This window comes from Camellia sinensis, unplaced genomic scaffold (genome assembly GCF_055761805.1).
Source record: "Camellia sinensis isolate YWXY unplaced genomic scaffold, ASM5576180v1 Unanchor6, whole genome shotgun sequence".
In the NCBI taxonomy this organism is placed as follows: domain Eukaryota; kingdom Viridiplantae; phylum Streptophyta; class Magnoliopsida; order Ericales; family Theaceae; genus Camellia; species Camellia sinensis.
Window position 1 is genome coordinate 16330001 of NW_028129474.1, and position 17500 is coordinate 16347500.

A 17500-nucleotide genomic window follows, 5' to 3' on the forward strand; every position below is an offset into this window, starting at 1 on the left:
CCCGCAGGCCTTGCTACGGCGTCGCCCAACATGCAATGCCACGGCCTCGGCCCGCATGCCATGCCACGGCCTCGGCCCGCATGCCTTGCCACGGCGTCGCCCAACATGCCATGCCACGGCCTCGGCCCGCATGCCTTGCCACGGCCTCGGCCGCGCATGCCATGCCACCGCGTTGCCCGGCATGCCATGCCTTGGCCTCGGTCAACATGCCATGCCACGGCCTCGGCCTCGGCCCGCATGCCTTGCTACGGCGTCGCCCAACATGCAGTGCCACGGCCTCGGCCCGCATGCCATGCCACGGCCTCGGCCCGCATGCCTTGCCACGGCGTCGCCCAACATGCCATGCCACGGCCTCGGCCCGCATGCCTTGCCACGGCCTCGGCCGCGCATGCCATGCCACCGCGTTGCCCGGCATGCCATGCCTTGGCCTCGGTCAACATGCCATGCCACAGCCTCGGCCTCGGCCCGCATGCCTTGCTACGGCGTCGCCCAACATGCAGTGCCACGGCCTCGGCCCGCATGCCATGCCACGGCCTCGGCCCGCATGCCTTGCCACGGCGTCGCCCAACATGCCATGCCACGGCCTCGGCCCGCATGCCTTGCCACGGCCTCGGCCGCGCATGCCATGCCACCGCGTTGCCCGGCATGCCATGCCTTGGCCTCGGTCAACATGCCATGCCACGGCCTCGGCCTCGGCCCGCATGCCTTGCTACGGCGTCGCCCAACATGCAGTGCCACGGCCTCGGCCCGCATGCCATGCCACGGCCTCGGCCCGCATGCCTTGCCACGGCGTCGCCCAACATGCCATGCCACGGCCTCGGCTAGCATGCCATGCCACGGCCTCGGCCCGCATGCCTTGCCAAGGCGTTGCCCAACATGCCATGCCATGCCACGGCCTCGGCCCGCATGTCTTGCCAAGGCGTTGCCCAACATGCCATGCCACGGCCTCGGCCCGCATGCCTTGCCACGGCGTTGCCCAGCATGCCATGCCACCGCGTTGCCCGGCATGCCATGCCTTAGCCTTGGCCAGCATGGCATGCCACGGCCTCGGCCATCATGCCATGCCACGGCCTCGGCCCGCATGCCTTGCCACGGCGTTGCCCAACATGCCATGCCACGGCCTCGGCCCGCATGCCATGCCATGCCATGCCTTGGCCTTGGCCAGCATGACATGCCACGGCCTCGGCCCGCATGCCTTGCTACGGCGTCGCCCAACAAGCCATGCCACGGCCTCGGCCCGCATGACATGCCACGGCCTCGGACCGCATGCCTTGCTACGGCGTCGCCCAACATGCCATGCCACGGCCTCGGCCCGCATGACATGCCACGGCCTCGGCCATCATGCCATGCCACGGCCTCGGCCCGCATGCCTTGCCACGGCGTTGCCCAACATGCCATGCCACGGCCTCGGCCCGCATGCCATGCCATGCCACGGCCACGGCCCGCATGCCATGCCACGGCCACGGCCTCGGCCCGCATGCCTTGCTACGGCGTCGCCCAACATGCCATGCCACGGCCTCGGCCCGCATGCCGTGCCACGGCCTCGGCCCGCATGCCATGCCATGCCACGGCCCGCATGTCTTGCCACGGCGTTGCCAAACATGCCATGCCACGGCCTCGGCCCGCATGCCTTGCGACGGCGTCGCCCAACATGCCATGCCACGGCCACGGCCCGCATGCCATGCCACGGCCTCGGCCCGCATGCCATGCCACGGCCTCGGCCCGCATGCCTTGCTGCGGCGTTGCCCAACATGCCATGCCACGGCCTCGGCCCGCATGCCTTGCCACCGCGTTGCCCAGCATGCCATGCCACCGCGTTGCCCGGCGTGCCATGCCTTAGCCTTGGCCAACATGTCGAGCCACGGCCTCGGCCCGCATGCCATGCCATGCCACAGCCCGCATGTCTTGCCACGGCATTGCCAAACATGCCATGCCACGGCCTCGGCCCGCATGACGTGCCACGGCCTCGGCCCGCATGCCGTGCCACGGCCTCGGCCCGCATGACATGCCACGGCCTCGGCCCGCATGCCTTGCCACGACGCCGCCCAACTTGCCATGCCACGGCCTCGGCCCGCATGCCCTGCCACGGCCTCGGCCCGCATGACATGCCACGGCCTCGGCCCGCATGCCTTGCTACGGCGTCGCCCAACATGCCATGCCACGGCCTCGGCCCGCATGCCATGCCACGGCCTCGGCCCGCATGACATGCCACGGCCTCGGACCGCATGCCTTGCTACGGCGTCGCCCAACATGCCATGCCACGGGCTCGGCCCGCATGCCACGGCACGGCCTCGGCCCGCATGCCTTGCTACGGCGTCGCCCAACATGCCATGCCACGGCCTCGGCCCGCATGCCATGCCACGGCCTCGGCCCGCATGACATGCCACGGCCTCGGACCGCATGCCTTGCTACGGCGTCGCCCAACATGCCATGCCACGGCCTCGGCCCGCATGCCACGGCACGGGCTCGGCCCGCATGCCTTGCTACGGCGTCGCCCAACATGCCATGCCACGGCCTCGGCCCGCATGCCATGCCACGGCCTCGGCCCGCATGACATGCCACGGCCTCGGACCGCATGCCTTGCTACGGCGTCGTCCAACATGCCATGCCACGGCCTCGGCCCGCATGCCATGCCACGGCCTCGGCCCGCATGCCATGCCACGGCCTCGGCCCGCATGCCTTGCTGCGGCGTTGCCCAACATGCCATGCCACGGCCTCGGCCCGCATGCCTTGCCACCGAGTTGCCCAGCATGCCATGCCACCGCGTTGCCCGGCGTGCCATGCCTTAGCCTTGGCCAACATGTCGAGCCACGGCCTCGGCCCGCATGCCATGCCATGCCACGGCCCGCATGTCTTGCCACGGCGTGGCCAAACATGCCATGCCACGGCCTCGGCCCGCATGACGTGCCACGGCCTCGGCCCGCATGACATGCCACGGCCTCGGCCCGCATGCCTTGCTACGGCGTCGCCCAACATGCCTTGCCACGGCCTCGGCCCGCATGCCATGCCGCGGCCTCGGCCCGCATGACATGCCACGGCCTCGGCCAGCATGCCTTGCCACGACGCCGCCCAACTTGCCATGCCACGGCCTCGGCCCGCATGCCATGCCACGGCCTCGGCCCGCATGACATGCCACGGCCTCGGCCCGCATGCCTTGCTACGGCGTCGCCCAACATGCCATGCCACGGCCTCGGCCCGCATGCCATGCCACGGCCTCGGCCCGCATGACATGCCACGGCCTCGGACCGCATGCCTTGCTACGGCGTCGCCCAACATGCCATGCCACGGCCTCGGCCCGCATGCCACGGCACGGCCTCGGCCCGCATGCCTTGCTACGGCGTCGCCCAACATGCCATGCCACGGCCTCGGCCCGCATGCCATGCCACGGCCTCGGCCCGCATGACATGCCACGGCCTCGGACCGCATGCCTTGCTACGGCGTCGCCCAACATGCCATGCCACGGCCTCGGCCCGCACGCCACGGCACGGCCTCGGCCCGCATGCCTTGCTACGGCGTCGCCCAGCATGCCATGCCACGGCCTCGGCCCGCATGCCATGCCACGGCCTCGGCCCGCATGACATGCCACGGCCTCGGACCGCATGCCTTGCTACGGCGTCGCCCAACATGCCATGCCACGGCCTCGGCCCGCATGCCATGCCACGGCCTCGGCCCGCATGACATGCCACGGCCTCGGCCCGCATGCCTTGCGACGGCGTCGCCCAACATGCCTTGCCACGGCCTCGGCCCGCATGCCATGCCACGGCCTCGGCCCGCATGCCTTGCCACGACGTCGCCCAACTTGCCATGCCACGGCCTCGGCCCGCATGCCATGCCACGGCCTCGGCCCGCATGACATGCCACGGCCTCGGACCGCATGCCTTGCGACGGCGTCGCCCAACATGCCATGCCACGGCCTCGGCCCGCATGCCATGCCACGGCCTCGGCCCGCATGACATGCCACGGCCTCGGACCGCATGCCTTGCTACGGCGTCGCCCAACATGCCATGCCACGGCCTCGGCCCGCATGCCACGGCACGGCCTCGGCCCGCATGCCTTGCTACGGCGTCGCCCAACATGCCATGCCACGGCCTCGGCCCGCATGCCATGCCACGGCCTCGGCCCGCATGACATGCCACGGCCTCGGCCCGCATGCCTTGCTACGGCGTCGCCCAACATGCCTTGCCACGGCCTCGGCCCGCATGCCATGCCACGGCCTCGGCCCGCATGCCTTGCCACGACGTCGCCCAACTTGCCATGCCACGGCCTCGGCCCGCATGCCATGCCACGGCCTCGGCGCGCATGACATGCCACGGCCTCGGCCCGCATGCCATGCTACGGCGTCGCCCAACATGCCATGCCACGGCCTCGGCCCGCATGCCATGCCACGGCCTCGGCCCGCATGCCATGCCACGGCCTCGGCCCGCATGACAGGCCACGGCCTCGGACCGCATGCCTTGCTACGGCGTCGCCCAACATGCCATGCCACGGCCTCGGCCCGCATGCCATGCCACGGCCTCGGCCCGCATGCCACGGCACGGCCTCGGCCCGCATGCCTTGCTACGGCGTCGCCCAACATGCCATGCCACGGCCTCGGCCCGCATGCCATGCCACGGCCTCGGCCCGCATGACATGCCACGGCCTCGGACCGCATGCCTTGCTACGGCGTCGCCCAACATGCCATGCCACAGCCTCGGCCCGCATGCCGTGCCACGGCCTCGGCCTCGGCCCGCATGCCTTGCTACGACGTTGGCCAACATGCCATGCCACGGCCCCGGCCCGCATGCCATGCCACCGCGTTGCCCGGCGTGCCATGCCTTAGCCTTGGCCAACATGTCGTGCCACGGCCTCGGCCCGCATGCCATGCCATGCCACGGCCCTCATGTCTTGCCACGGCGTTGCCAAACATGCCATGCCACGGCCTCGGCCCGCATGCCTTGCTACGGCGTCGCCCAACATGCCATGACATGCCACGGCCTCGGCCCGCATGCCTTGCTACGGCGTCGCCCAACATGCCATGCCACGGCCTCGGCCCGCATGCCATGCCACGGCCTCGGCCCGCATGCCTTGCGACGGCGTCGCCCAACATGCCATGCCACGGCCTCTGCCCGCATGCCATGCCACGGCCTCGGCCCGCGTGACATGCCACGGCCTCGGCCCGCATGCCTTGCCACGACGTCGCCCAACTTGCCATGCCACGGCCTCGGCCCGCATGCCATGCCACGGCCTCGGCTCGCATGACATGCCACGGCCTCGGCCCGCATGCCTTGCTACGGCGTCGCCCAACATGCCATGCCACGGCCTCGGCCCGCATGCCATGCCATGGCCTCGGCCCGCATGACATGCCACGGCCTCGGACCGCATGCCTTGCTACGGCGTCGCCCAACATGCCATGCCACGGCCCCGGCCCGCATGCCTTGCCACCGCGTTGCCCGGCGTGCCATGCCACCGCGTTGCCCGGCGTGCCATGCCTTAGCCTTGGCCAACATGTCGTGCCACGGCCTCGGCCCGCATGCCATGCCATGCCACGGCCCGCATGTCTTGCCACGGCGTTGCCAAACATGCCATGCCACGGCCTCGGCCCGCATGCCTTGCCACGGCCTCGGCCAACATGCCATGCCACGGCCTCGGCCCGCATGCCATGCCACGGCCTCGGCCCGCATGACATGCCACGGCCTCGGCCCGCATGCCTTGCTACGGCGTCGCCCAACATGCCATGCCACGGCCTCGGCCCGCATGCCATGCCACGGCCTCGGCCCGCATGCCCTTCTACGGCGTTGCCCAACATGCCATGCCACGGCCTCGGCCCGCATGCCTTGCCACCGCGTTGCCCAGCATGCCATGCCACCGCGTTGCCCGGCGTGCCATGCCTTAGCCTTGGCCAACATGTCGTGCCACGGCCTCGGCCCGCATGCCATGCCACGGCCTCGGCCCGCATGTCTTGCCACGGCGTTGCCCAACATGCCATGCCACGGCCTCGGCCCCCATGCCTTGCCACCGCGCTGCCCAGCATGCCAATGCACCGCGTTGCCCGGCGTGCCATGCCTTAGCCTTGGCCAACATGCCACGCCACGGCCTCGGCCCGCATGGCTTGCCAGGGCGTTGCCCAACATGCCATGCCACGGCCTCGGCCCGCATGTCTTGCCACGGCGTTGCCCAACATGCCATGCCATGCCACGCCACGGCCTCGGCCCGCATGCCATGCCACGGCCTCGGCCCGCATGCCATGCCATGCCACGGCCTCGGCCCGCATGCCATGCCACGGCCTCGGCCAGCATGCCATGCCAAGGCCTCGGCCCGCATGCCTTGCCACGGCGTTGCCCAGCATGCCATGCCACCGCGTTGCCCAGCGGGCCGTGCCGCGGCCTCGGCCCGCATGCCTTGCGACTGCCTTGGCCAGCGTGCCATGCCACAGCGTGCCATGCCTTAGCCTTGGCCTACATGCCATGCCACTGCCTTGGCCAGCATGTCGTGCCACCGCCACGGCCAGCATGCCATGCCGGTCCGTTGCCCAGCATGCCACGGCCGTGGCGGCATGGCAAGCCACGGCCTCGGCCAGCATGCCATGCCACGGCCTCGGCCAGCATGCCATGGCACTGTCTTGGTCAGCATGCCATGCCATGGCACCGCCTTGTCCAGCACGCCGTGCCGCAGCGTTGGCCAGCATGCCTTGGCCGGCATGCCATGCCAATGCCTTGGGCCAACATGGCGTGCCACGGGCTGGGCCATGCCGGTCCGTTGCCCGGCATGCCACGGCCGTGGCGGCATGGCAAGCCACGGCCTCGGCCAGCATGCCATGCCCCGGCCTCGCCCAGCATGCCATGGCACGGTCTTGGTCAGCATGCCATGCCATGGCACCGCCTTGTGCAGCGTTGGCCAGCATGCCTTGGCCGGCATGCCATGCCAATGCCTTGGGCCAACATGGCGTGCCACGGGCTGGGCGAGCACGGCATGCCACGGGCTGGGCGAGCATGCCACGCCACGGCCTTGGCTAGCAGCAAGGCATGCCACGGCCTCGGCGAGCATGCCATGCCATGCCAAGGCCAAGGCCAAAGCCAAGGCCAAGGCAGTGGGCAAGGCCAAGTCCCTGTGCAAGGCATGGCCAAGGCCAAGGCAAAGGCCAAGGCCGCGGGCAAAGGCCAAGGCCAAGGCCAAGGCCATGGCGTGCCACCGCCTCGATCGATCTTTTTGAACATGATTCTTTTATAATCTTACCCAAACCGTGCAACACAATTAAAAATGCACTACAATCAATTTTAAATGTCATTCCCTATTTTTTTGCAATTTTTCTGGAGCTTTTCGAATTTTTAAAGCCCTTATTTGGCATAAAAAAATCAAAATAAAATAAAAAAAATGAAAAAAATAATTTAATAATTTCTATAATTACTAGTGAATCATCCTTTAATTATGGGAATTTTTCCATAATTTTTTGACTATTTTTATTAATTTTTATTATTTTTTAAGTATTAATATCGAAATAAATTAAAATAAAATATTTTCTGTAAAAAAATATTTTTTTTAATTTTTTTTATGGTGTATTAAATTATTTCCTACAACTTTCATGTTGAAAGTTTTGGCAAAAAACCATTACTTTTTAAAAAAACTCCATTATGACTCCTCGAACATGCTTCATGTTTCCTCCTGCCAGATTGAAAAGGGCTTAACAGGCTATTATAAGGGGGGGGCACCTCCCTTGCCCAGGGAAGGCAGTGGCAGGTACGCCCCATGTTGGGCGCGGCCTGGGCTGCGGCCTTGGGTTACATGCACTGCGGCTCGACCGCGGCCTGGGCTGCGGCCTGGGGCGGCTCGGCCGCGGCCTTGGGCGGCCTGGACCGCGGCCTTGGGCGGCCTTGCGCGGCCTGGGCGCGGCCTTGGGCGGCCTGGGCGCGGCCTTGCGCGGCCTGGGCGCGGCCTTGGGCAGCATGGCGTGGCATGCGCGCGGGCGTGGGCGGCCTGGCATGCGCGCGGCATGGGCAGCACGGCATGGCATGCGCACGGCCTGGGCGGCCTGGCATGCAGCCGGCCTGGCATGCCCGCGGCGTGGGCAGCACGGCATGGCATGCGCACGGCCTGGGCGGCCTGGCATGCAGCCGGCCTGGCATGCCCGCGGCGTGGGCAGCACGGCATGGCATGCGCACGGCCTGGGCGGCCTGGCATGCAGCCGGCCTGGGCAGCACGGCATGGCATGCGCACGGCCTGGGCGGCCTGGCATGCCCGCGGCGTGGGCAGCGTGGCCTGTGCGAATACCGCGCGCGTGGTCTTTTGACCACGGTGCGCGTGTTGCGCGCATGGTCGCGCACGCCTTTGCACGCCTTCGCACGCAACGCACGTCTAGTGATAAGAACCGCAGCCAAGGCAGCCCAGCCCCAAGGCCAAGGCCACCAGCATGGCATGCCACGGCGAAGGCAGCCCAGCCAAAGCCAGCAGCATGCCATGCCAAGGCCAGCAGCATGCCATGCCACGGCCAAGGCAGGCCAGCCAAAGCCAGCAGCATGCCATGCCAAGGCCAAGGCCAGCAGCATGCCATGCCACGGCCAAGGCAGCCCAGCCAAAGCCAGCAGCATGCCAAGCCAAGGCCAAGGCCAGCAGCATGCCATGCCACGGCCAAGGCAGCCCAGCCAAAGCCAGCAGCATGCCATGCCAAGGCCTAGGCCAGCAGCATGCCATGCCACGGCCAAGGCAGGCAAGCCAAAGCCAGCAGCATGCCATGCCAAGGCCAAGGCCAGCAGCATGCCATGCCACGGCCAAGGCAGCCCAGCCAAAGCCAGCAGCATGCCATGCCAAGGCCTAGGCCAGCAGCATGCCATGCCACGGCCAAGGCAGGCCAGCCAAAGCCAGCAGCATGCCATGCCAAGGCCAAGGCCAGCAGCATGCCATGCCACGGCCAAGGCAGCCCAGCCAAAGCCAGCAGCATGCCATGCCAAGGCCTAGGCCAGCAGCATGCCATGCCACGGCCAAGGCAGGCAAGCCAAAGCCAGCAGCATGCCATGCCAAGGCCATGGCCAGCAGCATGCCATGCCACGGCCAAGGCAGCCCAGCCAAAGCCAGCAGCATGCCATGCCAAGGCCAAGGCCAGCAGCATGCCATGCCACGGCCAAGGCAGCCCAGCCAAAGCCAGCAGCATGCCATGCCAAGGCCTAGGCCAGCAGCATGCCATGCCACGGCCAAGGCAGGCCAGCCAAAGCCAGCAGCATGCCATGCCAAGGCCAAGGCCAGCAGCATGCCATGCCACGGCCAAGGCAGCCCAACCAAAGCCAGCAGCATGCCATGCCAAGGCCTAGGCCAGCAGCATGCCATGCCACGGCCATGGCAGGCCAGCCAAAGCCAGCAGCATGCCATGCCAAGGCCTAGGCCACCAGCATGCCATGCCACGGCCAAGGCAGCCCAGCCAAAGCCAGCAGCATGCCATGCCAAGGCCAAGGCCAGCAGCATGCCATGCCACGGCCAAGGCAGCCCAGCCAAAGCCAGCAGCATGCCATGCCAAGGCCTAGGCCAGCAGCATGCCATGCCACGGCCAAGGCAGGCAAGCCAAAGCCAGCAGCATGCCATGCCAAGGCCATGGCCAGCAGCATGCCATGCCACGGCCAAGGCAGCCCAGCCAAAGCCAGCAGCATGCCATGCCAAGGCCAAGGCCAGCAGCATGCCATGCCACGGCCAAGGCAGCCCAGCCAAAGCCAGCAGCATGCCAAGCCAAGGCCAAGGCCAGCAGCATGCCATGCCACGGCCAAGGCAGCCCAGCCAAAGCCAGCAGCATGCCATGCCAAGGCCTAGGCCAGCAGCATGCCATGCCACGGCCAAGGCAGGCAAGCCAAAGCCAGCAGCATGCCAAGCCAAGGCCAAGGCCAGCAGCATGCCATGCCACGGCCAAGGCAGCCCAGCCAAAGCCAGCAGCATGCCATGCCAAGGCCTAGGCCAGCAGCATGCCATGCCACGGCCAAGGCAGGCAAGCCAAAGCCAGCAGCATGCCATGCCAAGGCCAAGGCCAGCAGCATGCCATGCCACGGCCAAGGCAGCCCAGCCAAAGCCAGCAGCATGCCATGCCAAGGCCTAGGCCAGCAGCATGCCATGCCACGGCCAAGGCAGGCCAGCCAAAGCCAGCAGCATGCCATGCCAAGGCCAAGGCAGGCCAGCCAAAGCCAGCAGCATGCCATGCCAAGGCCAAGGCCAGCAGCATGCCATGCCACGGCCAAGGCAGCCCAACCAAAGCCAGCAGCATGCCATGCCAAGGCCTAGGCCAGCAGCATGCCATGCCACGGCCAAGGCAGGCCAGCCAAAGCCAGCAGTATGCCATGCCAAGGCCTAGGCCACCAGCATGCCATGCCACGGCCAAGGCAGCCCAGCCAAAGCCAGCAGCATGCCATGCCAAGGCCAAGGCCAGCAGCATGCCATGCCACGGCCAAGGCAGCCCAGCCAAAGCCAGCAGCATGCCATGCCAAGGCCTAGGCCAGCAGCATGCCATGCCACGGCCAAGGCAGGCCAGCCAAAGCCAGCAGCATGCCATGCCAAGGCCAAGGCCAGCAGCATGCCATGCCACGGCCAAGGCAGCCCAACCAAAGCCAGCAGCATGCCATGCCAAGGCCTAGGCCAGCAGCATGCCATGCCACGGCCATGGCAGGCCAGCCAAAGCCAGCAGCATGCCATGCCAAGGCCTAGGCCACCAGCATGCCATGCCACGGCCAAGGCAGCCCAGCCAAAGCCAGCAGCATGCCATGCCAAGGCCAAGGCCAGCAGCATGCCATGCCACGGCCAAGGCAGCCCAGCCAAAGCCAGCAGCATGCCATGCCAAGGCCTAGGCCAGCAGCATGCCATGCCACGGCCAAGGCAGGCAAGCCAAAGCCAGCAGCATGCCATGCCAAGGCCATGGCCAGCAGCATGCCATGCCACGGCCAAGGCAGCCCAGCCAAAGCCAGCAGCATGCCATGCCAAGGCCAAGGCCAGCAGCATGCCATGCCACGGCCAAGGCAGCCCAGCCAAAGCCAGCAGCATGCCAAGCCAAGGCCAAGGCCAGCAGCATGCCATGCCACGGCCAAGGCAGCCCAGCCAAAGCCAGCAGCATGCCATGCCAAGGCCTAGGCCAGCAGCATGCCATGCCACGGCCAAGGCAGGCAAGCCAAAGCCAGCAGCATGCCATGCCAAGGCCAAGGCCAGCAGCATGCCATGCCACGGCCAAGGCAGCCCAGCCAAAGCCAGCAGCATGCCATGCCAAGGCCTAGGCCAGCAGCATGCCATGCCACGGCCAAGGCAGGCCAGCCAAAGCCAGCAGCATGCCATGCCAAGGCCAAGGCCAGCAGCATGCCATGCCACGGCCAAGGCAGCCCAGCCAAAGCCAGCAGCATGCCATGCCAAGGCCTAGGCCAGCAGCATGCCATGCCACGGCCAAGGCAGGCAAGCCAAAGCCAGCAGCATGCCATGCCAAGGCCATGGCCAGCAGCATGCCATGCCACGGCCAAGGCAGCCCAGCCAAAGCCAGCAGCATGCCATGCCAAGGCCAAGGCCAGCAGCATGCCATGCCACGGCCAAGGCAGCCCAGCCAAAGCCAGCAGCATGCCATGCCAAGGCCTAGGCCAGCAGCATGCCATGCCACGGCCAAGGCAGGCCAGCCAAAGCCAGCAGCTTGCCATGCCAAGGCCAAGGCCAGCAGCATGCCATGCCACGGCCAAGGCAGCCCAACCAAAGCCAGCAGCATGCCATGCCAAGGCCTAGGCCAGCAGCATGCCATGCCACGGCCAAGGCAGCCCAGTCAAAGCCAGCAGCATGCCATGCCAAGGCCTAGGCCACCAGCATGCCATGCCACGGCCAAGGCAGCCCAGCCAAAGCCAGCAGCATGCCATGCCAAGGCCAAGGCCAGCAGCATGCCATGCCACGGCCAAGGCAGCCCAGCCAAAGCCAGCAGCATGCCATGCCAAGGCCTAGGCCAGCAGCATGCCATGCCACGGCCAAGGCAGGCAAGCCAAAGCCAGCAGCATGCCATGCCAAGGCCATGGCCAGCAGCATGCCATGCCACGGCCAAGGCAGCCCAGCCAAAGCCAGCAGCATGCCATGCCAAGGCCAAGGCCAGCAGCATGCCATGCCACGGCCAAGGCAGCCCAGCCAAAGCCAGCAGCATGCCAAGCCAAGGCCAAGGCCAGCAGCATGCCATGCCACGGCCAAGGCAGCCCAGCCAAAGCCAGCAGCATGCCATGCCAAGGCCTAGGCCAGCAGCATGCCATGCCACGGCCAAGGCAGGCAAGCCAAAGCCAGCAGCATGCCATGCCAAGGCCAAGGCCAGCAGCATGCCATGCCACGGCCAAGGCAGCCCAGCCAAAGCCAGCAGCATGCCATGCCAAGGCCTAGGCCAGCAGCATGCCATGCCACGGCCAAGGCAGGCCAGCCAAAGCCAGCAGCATGCCATGCCAAGGCCAAGGCCAGCAGCATGCCATGCCACGGCCAAGGCAGCCCAGCCAAAGCCAGCAGCATGCCATGCCAAGGCCTAGGCCAGCAGCATGCCATGCCACGGCCAAGGCAGGCAAGCCAAAGCCAGCAGCATGCCATGCCAAGGCCATGGCCAGCAGCATGCCATGCCACGGCCAAGGCAGCCCAGCCAAAGCCAGCAGCATGCCATGCCAAGGCCAAGGCCAGCAGCATGCCATGCCACGGCCAAGGCAGCCCAGCCAAAGCCAGCAGCATGCCATGCCAAGGCCTAGGCCAGCAGCATGCCATGCCACGGCCAAGGCAGGCCAGCCAAAGCCAGCAGCATGCCATGCCAAGGCCAAGGCAGGCCAGCCAAAGCCAGCAGCATGCCATGCCAAGGCCAAGGCCAGCAGCATGCCATGCCACGGCCAAGGCAGCCCAACCAAAGCCAGCAGCATGCCATGCCAAGGCCTAGGCCAGCAGCATGCCATGCCACGGCCAAGGCAGGCCAGCCAAAGCCAGCAGCATGCCATGCCAAGGCCTAGGCCACCAGCATGCCATGCCACGGCCAAGGCAGCCCAGCCAAAGCCAGCAGCATGCCATGCCAAGGCCAAGGCCAGCAGCATGCCATGCCACGGCCAAGGCAGCCCAGCCAAAGCCAGCAGCATGCCATGCCAAGGCCTAGGCCAGCAGCATGCCATGCCACGGCCAAGGCAGGCAAGCCAAAGCCAGCAGCATGCCATGCCAAGGCCATGGCCAGCAGCATGCCATGCCACGGCCAAGGCAGCCCAGCCAAAGCCAGCAGCATGCCATGCCAAGGCCAAGGCCAGCAGCATGCCATGCCACGGCCAAGGCAGCCCAGCCAAAGCCAGCAGCATGCCATGCCAAGGCCTAGGCCAGCAGCATGCCATGCCACGGCCAAGGCAGGCCAGCCAAAGCCAGCAGCATGCCATGCCAAGGCCAAGGCCAGCAGCATGCCATGCCACGGCCAAGGCAGCCCAACCAAAGCCAGCAGCATGCCATGCCAAGGCCTAGGCCAGCAGCATGCCATGCCACGGCCAAGGCAGGCCAGCCAAAGCCAGCAGCATGCCATGCCAAGGCCTAGGCCACCAGCATGCCATGCCACGGCCAAGGCAGCCCAGCCAAAGCCAGCAGCATGCCATGCCAAGGCCAAGGCCAGCAGCATGCCATGCCACGGCCAAGGCAGCCCAGCCAAAGCCAGCAGCATGCCATGCCAAGGCCTAGGCCAGCAGCATGCCATGCCACGGCCAAGGCAGGCCAGCCAAAGCCAGCAGCATGCCATGCCAAGGCCTAGGCCAGCAGCATGCCATGCCACGGCCAAGGCAGCCCAGCCAAAGCCAGCAGCATGCCATATCACGGCCAAGGGCAGCAGCATGCCATGCCACGGCCAAGGCAGCCCAGCCAAAGCCAGCAGCATGCCATGCCATGGCCTAGGCCAGCAGCATGCCATGCCACGGCCAAGGCAGGCCAGCCAAAGCCAGCAGCATGCCATGCCAAGGCCAAGGCCAGCAGCATGCCATGCCACGGCCAAGGCAGGCCAGCCAAAGCCAGCAGCATGCCATGCCAAGGCCTAGGCCAGCAGCATGCCATGCCACGGCCAAGGCAGCCCAGCCAAAGCCAGCAGCATGCCATATCAAGGCCAAGGCCAGCAGCATGCCATGCCACGGCCAAGGCAGCCCAGCCAAAGCCAGCAGCATGCCATGCCATGGCCTAGGCCAGCAGCATGCCATGCCACGGCCAAGGCAGGCCAGCCAAAGCCAGCAGCATGCCATGCCAAGGCCTAGGCCAGCAGCATGCCATGCCACGGCCAAAACAGGCCAGCCAAAGCCAGCAGCATGCCATGCCAAGGCCTAGGCCAGCAGCATGCCATGCCACGGCCAAGGCAGGCCAGCCAAAGCCAGCAGCATGCCATGCCAAGGCCAAGGCCAGCAGCATGCCATGCCACGGCCAAGGCAGCCCAGCCAAAGCCAGCAGCATGCCATCTCAAGGCCAAGGCCAGCAGCATGCCATGCCACGGCCAAGGCAGCCCAGCCAAAGCCAGCAGCATGCCATGCCATGCCTAGGCCAGCAGCATGCCATGCCACGGCCAAGGCAGGCCAGCCAAAGCCAGCAGCATGCCATGCCAAGGCCTAGGCCAGCAGCATGCCATGCCACGGCCAAGGCAGGCCAGCCAAAGCCAGCAGCATGCCATGCCAAGGCCAAGGCCAGCAGCATGCCATGCCAAGGCCAAGGCCAGCAGCATGCCATGCCACGGCCAAGGCTGCCAGCCAAAGCCAGCAGCATGCCATGCCAAGGCCTAGGCCAGCAGCATACCATGCCAAGGCCTAGGCCAGCAGCATGCCATGCCACGGCCAAGGCAGCCCAGCCAAAGCCAGCAGCATGCCATGCCAAGGCCTAGGCCAGCAGCATGCCATGCCACGGCCAAGGCAGCCCAGCCAAAGCCAGCAGCATGCCATGCCAAGGCCAAGGCCAGCAGCATGCCATGCCACGGCCAAGGCAGCCCAGCCAAAGCCAGCAGCATGCCATGCCAAGGCCAAGGCCAGCAGCATGCCATGCCACGGCCAAGGCAGCCCAGCCAAAGCCAGCAGCATGCCATGCCAAGGCCTAGGCCAGCAGCATGCCATGCCACGGCCAAGGCAGGCCAGCCAAAGCCAACAACATGGCATGCCAAGGCCAAGGCCAGCAGCATGCCATGCCACGGCCAAGGCAGCCCAGCCAAAGCCAGCAGCATTGCATGCCAAGGCCTAGGCCAGCAGCATGCCATGCCACGGCCAAGGCAGGCCAGCCAAAGCCAGCAGCATGCCATGCCAAGGCCAAGGCCAGCAGCATGCCATGCCACGGCCAAGGCAGCCCAACCAAAGCCAGCAGCATGCCATGCCAAGGCTTAGGCCAGCAGCATGCCATGCCACGGCCAAGGCAGGCCAGCCAAAGCCAGCAGCATGCCATGCCAAGGCCTAGGCCACCAGCATGCCATGCCACGGCCAAGGCAGCCCAGCCAAAGCCAGCAGCATGCCATGCCAAGGCCAAGGCCAGCAGCATGCCATGCCACGGCTAAGGCAGCCCAGCCAAAGCCAGCAGCATGCCATGCGAAGGCCTAGGCCAGCAGCATGCCATGCCACGGCCAACGCAGGCCAGCCAAAGCCAGCAGCATGCCATGCCAAGGCCTAGGCCAGCAGCATGCCATGCCACGGCCAAGGCAGCCCAGCCAAAGCCAGCAGCATGCCATATCAAGGCCAAGGGCAGCAGCATGCCATGCCACGGCCAAGGCAGCCCAGCCAAAGCCAGCAGCATGCCATGCCATGGCCTAGGCCAGCAGCATGCCATGCCACGGCCAAGGCAGGCCAGCCAAAGCCAGCAGCATGCCATGCCAAGGCCAAGGCAGCCCAGCCAAAGCCAGCAGCATGCCATGCCAAGGCCTAGGCCAGCAGCATGCCATGCCACGGCCAAGGCAGCCCAGCCAAAGCCAGCAGCATGCCATATCAAGGCCAAGGCCAGCAGCATGCCATGCCACGGCCAAGGCAGCCCAGCCAAAGCCAGCAGCATGCCATGCCATGCCTAGGCCAGCAGCATGCCATGCCACGGCCAAGGCAGGCCAGCCAAAGCCAGCAGCATGCCATGCCAAGGCCTAGGCCAGCAGCATGCCATGCCACGGCCAAGGCAGGCCAGCCAAAGCCAGCAGCATGCCATGCCAAGGCCAAGGCCAGCAGCATGCCATGCCACGGCCAAGGCAGGCCAGCCAAAGCCAGCAGCATGCCATGCCAAGGCCAAGGCCAGCAGCATGCCATGCCACGGCCAAGGCTGCCAGCCAAAGCCAGCAGGATGCCATGCCAAGGCCTAGGCCAGCAGCATGCCATGCCACGGCCAAGGCAGCCCAGCCAAAGCCAGCAGCATGCCATGCCAAGGCCTAGGCCAGCAGCATGCCATGCCACGGCCAAGGCAGCCCAGCCAAAGCCAGCAGCATGCCATGCCACGGCCAAGGCAGCCCAGCCAAAGCCAGCAGCATGCCATGCCAAGGCCAAGGCCAAGGCCAGCAGCATGCCATGCCACGGCCAAGGCCAAGGCCAAGGCAGCCCATCCGAAGCCAGCAACATTCCATGGCAAGGCCAACGCAGCCCAGCCAAAGCCGGCGGCATGCCATGCCAAGGCCAAGGCCAGCCGCATGTCTTGCCACGGCCTTGTCCCGCAGCGTGGCGTGCCTTGGCCTTGGGCTAGAACATCGCATGCCACGCCCTTGGCAAGCAATCCTGTCCCTCGTGTAATTGCCATTTGGTTTGGCTTTGACTTACGTATATGTTGCCCTGCGAAATGCTTGTCCCTCGGGTAATAGCCGGTTTGGTTGCCTTTGACTTGCGAACACGTTGCTAGTGCTTTCCCCAGTGGAAGCTTGTTGGGAAAAGTATGTCCCTCGGAAGTTGCCTGTTGCGTTTGTTATTTGCATTCGAGCTATCCGATGCTTGCTGGGTTTCTCTAAGAGTTTTTGCACGTTCGTCGGGCTTTTTAATTATTTATTTACTCATAAAAATTATAATAAAATAAATTAAAAATAAAAAAATAATTAAAAAAATTACTATAATTACTAGTGCCTCATCTTATAATTGTTGGAATTTTTCTAGAATTTTTTGAGTATTTTTAGTAATTTTTATTATTTTTTAAGTATTAAAATTGAAATAAATTAAAATAAAATATTCCGGTGGCCAAATATTTTTTTATAATTTTTTTTATGGTGTATTAAATTATTTCATACAACTTTCATGTTGAAAGTTTTGGCAAAAAACCATTACTTTTTAAAAAAACCCCATTATGACTCCTCGAACATGCTTGATGTTTCCTCCTGCCAGATTGAAAAGGGCTTAACAGGCTATTATAAGGGGGGGGCACCTCCCTTAAGGCTGGCCAGCATGGCCAGGCCACAGGCCACGCCTATGCCTAGGCGGGCGCTTGGCACATGCCATCGCTTGGCTTGTGGCATTGGCTTGTGGCATCGAAACTACATAGCCAAGCACGGGATGCGTCGAGTGGCGGCCCGCGGCGGTGGCGGTGGCACGTTGGCCTAGGGCAGCATGCCATGCCACAGCCTTGGCCAGCAACATGG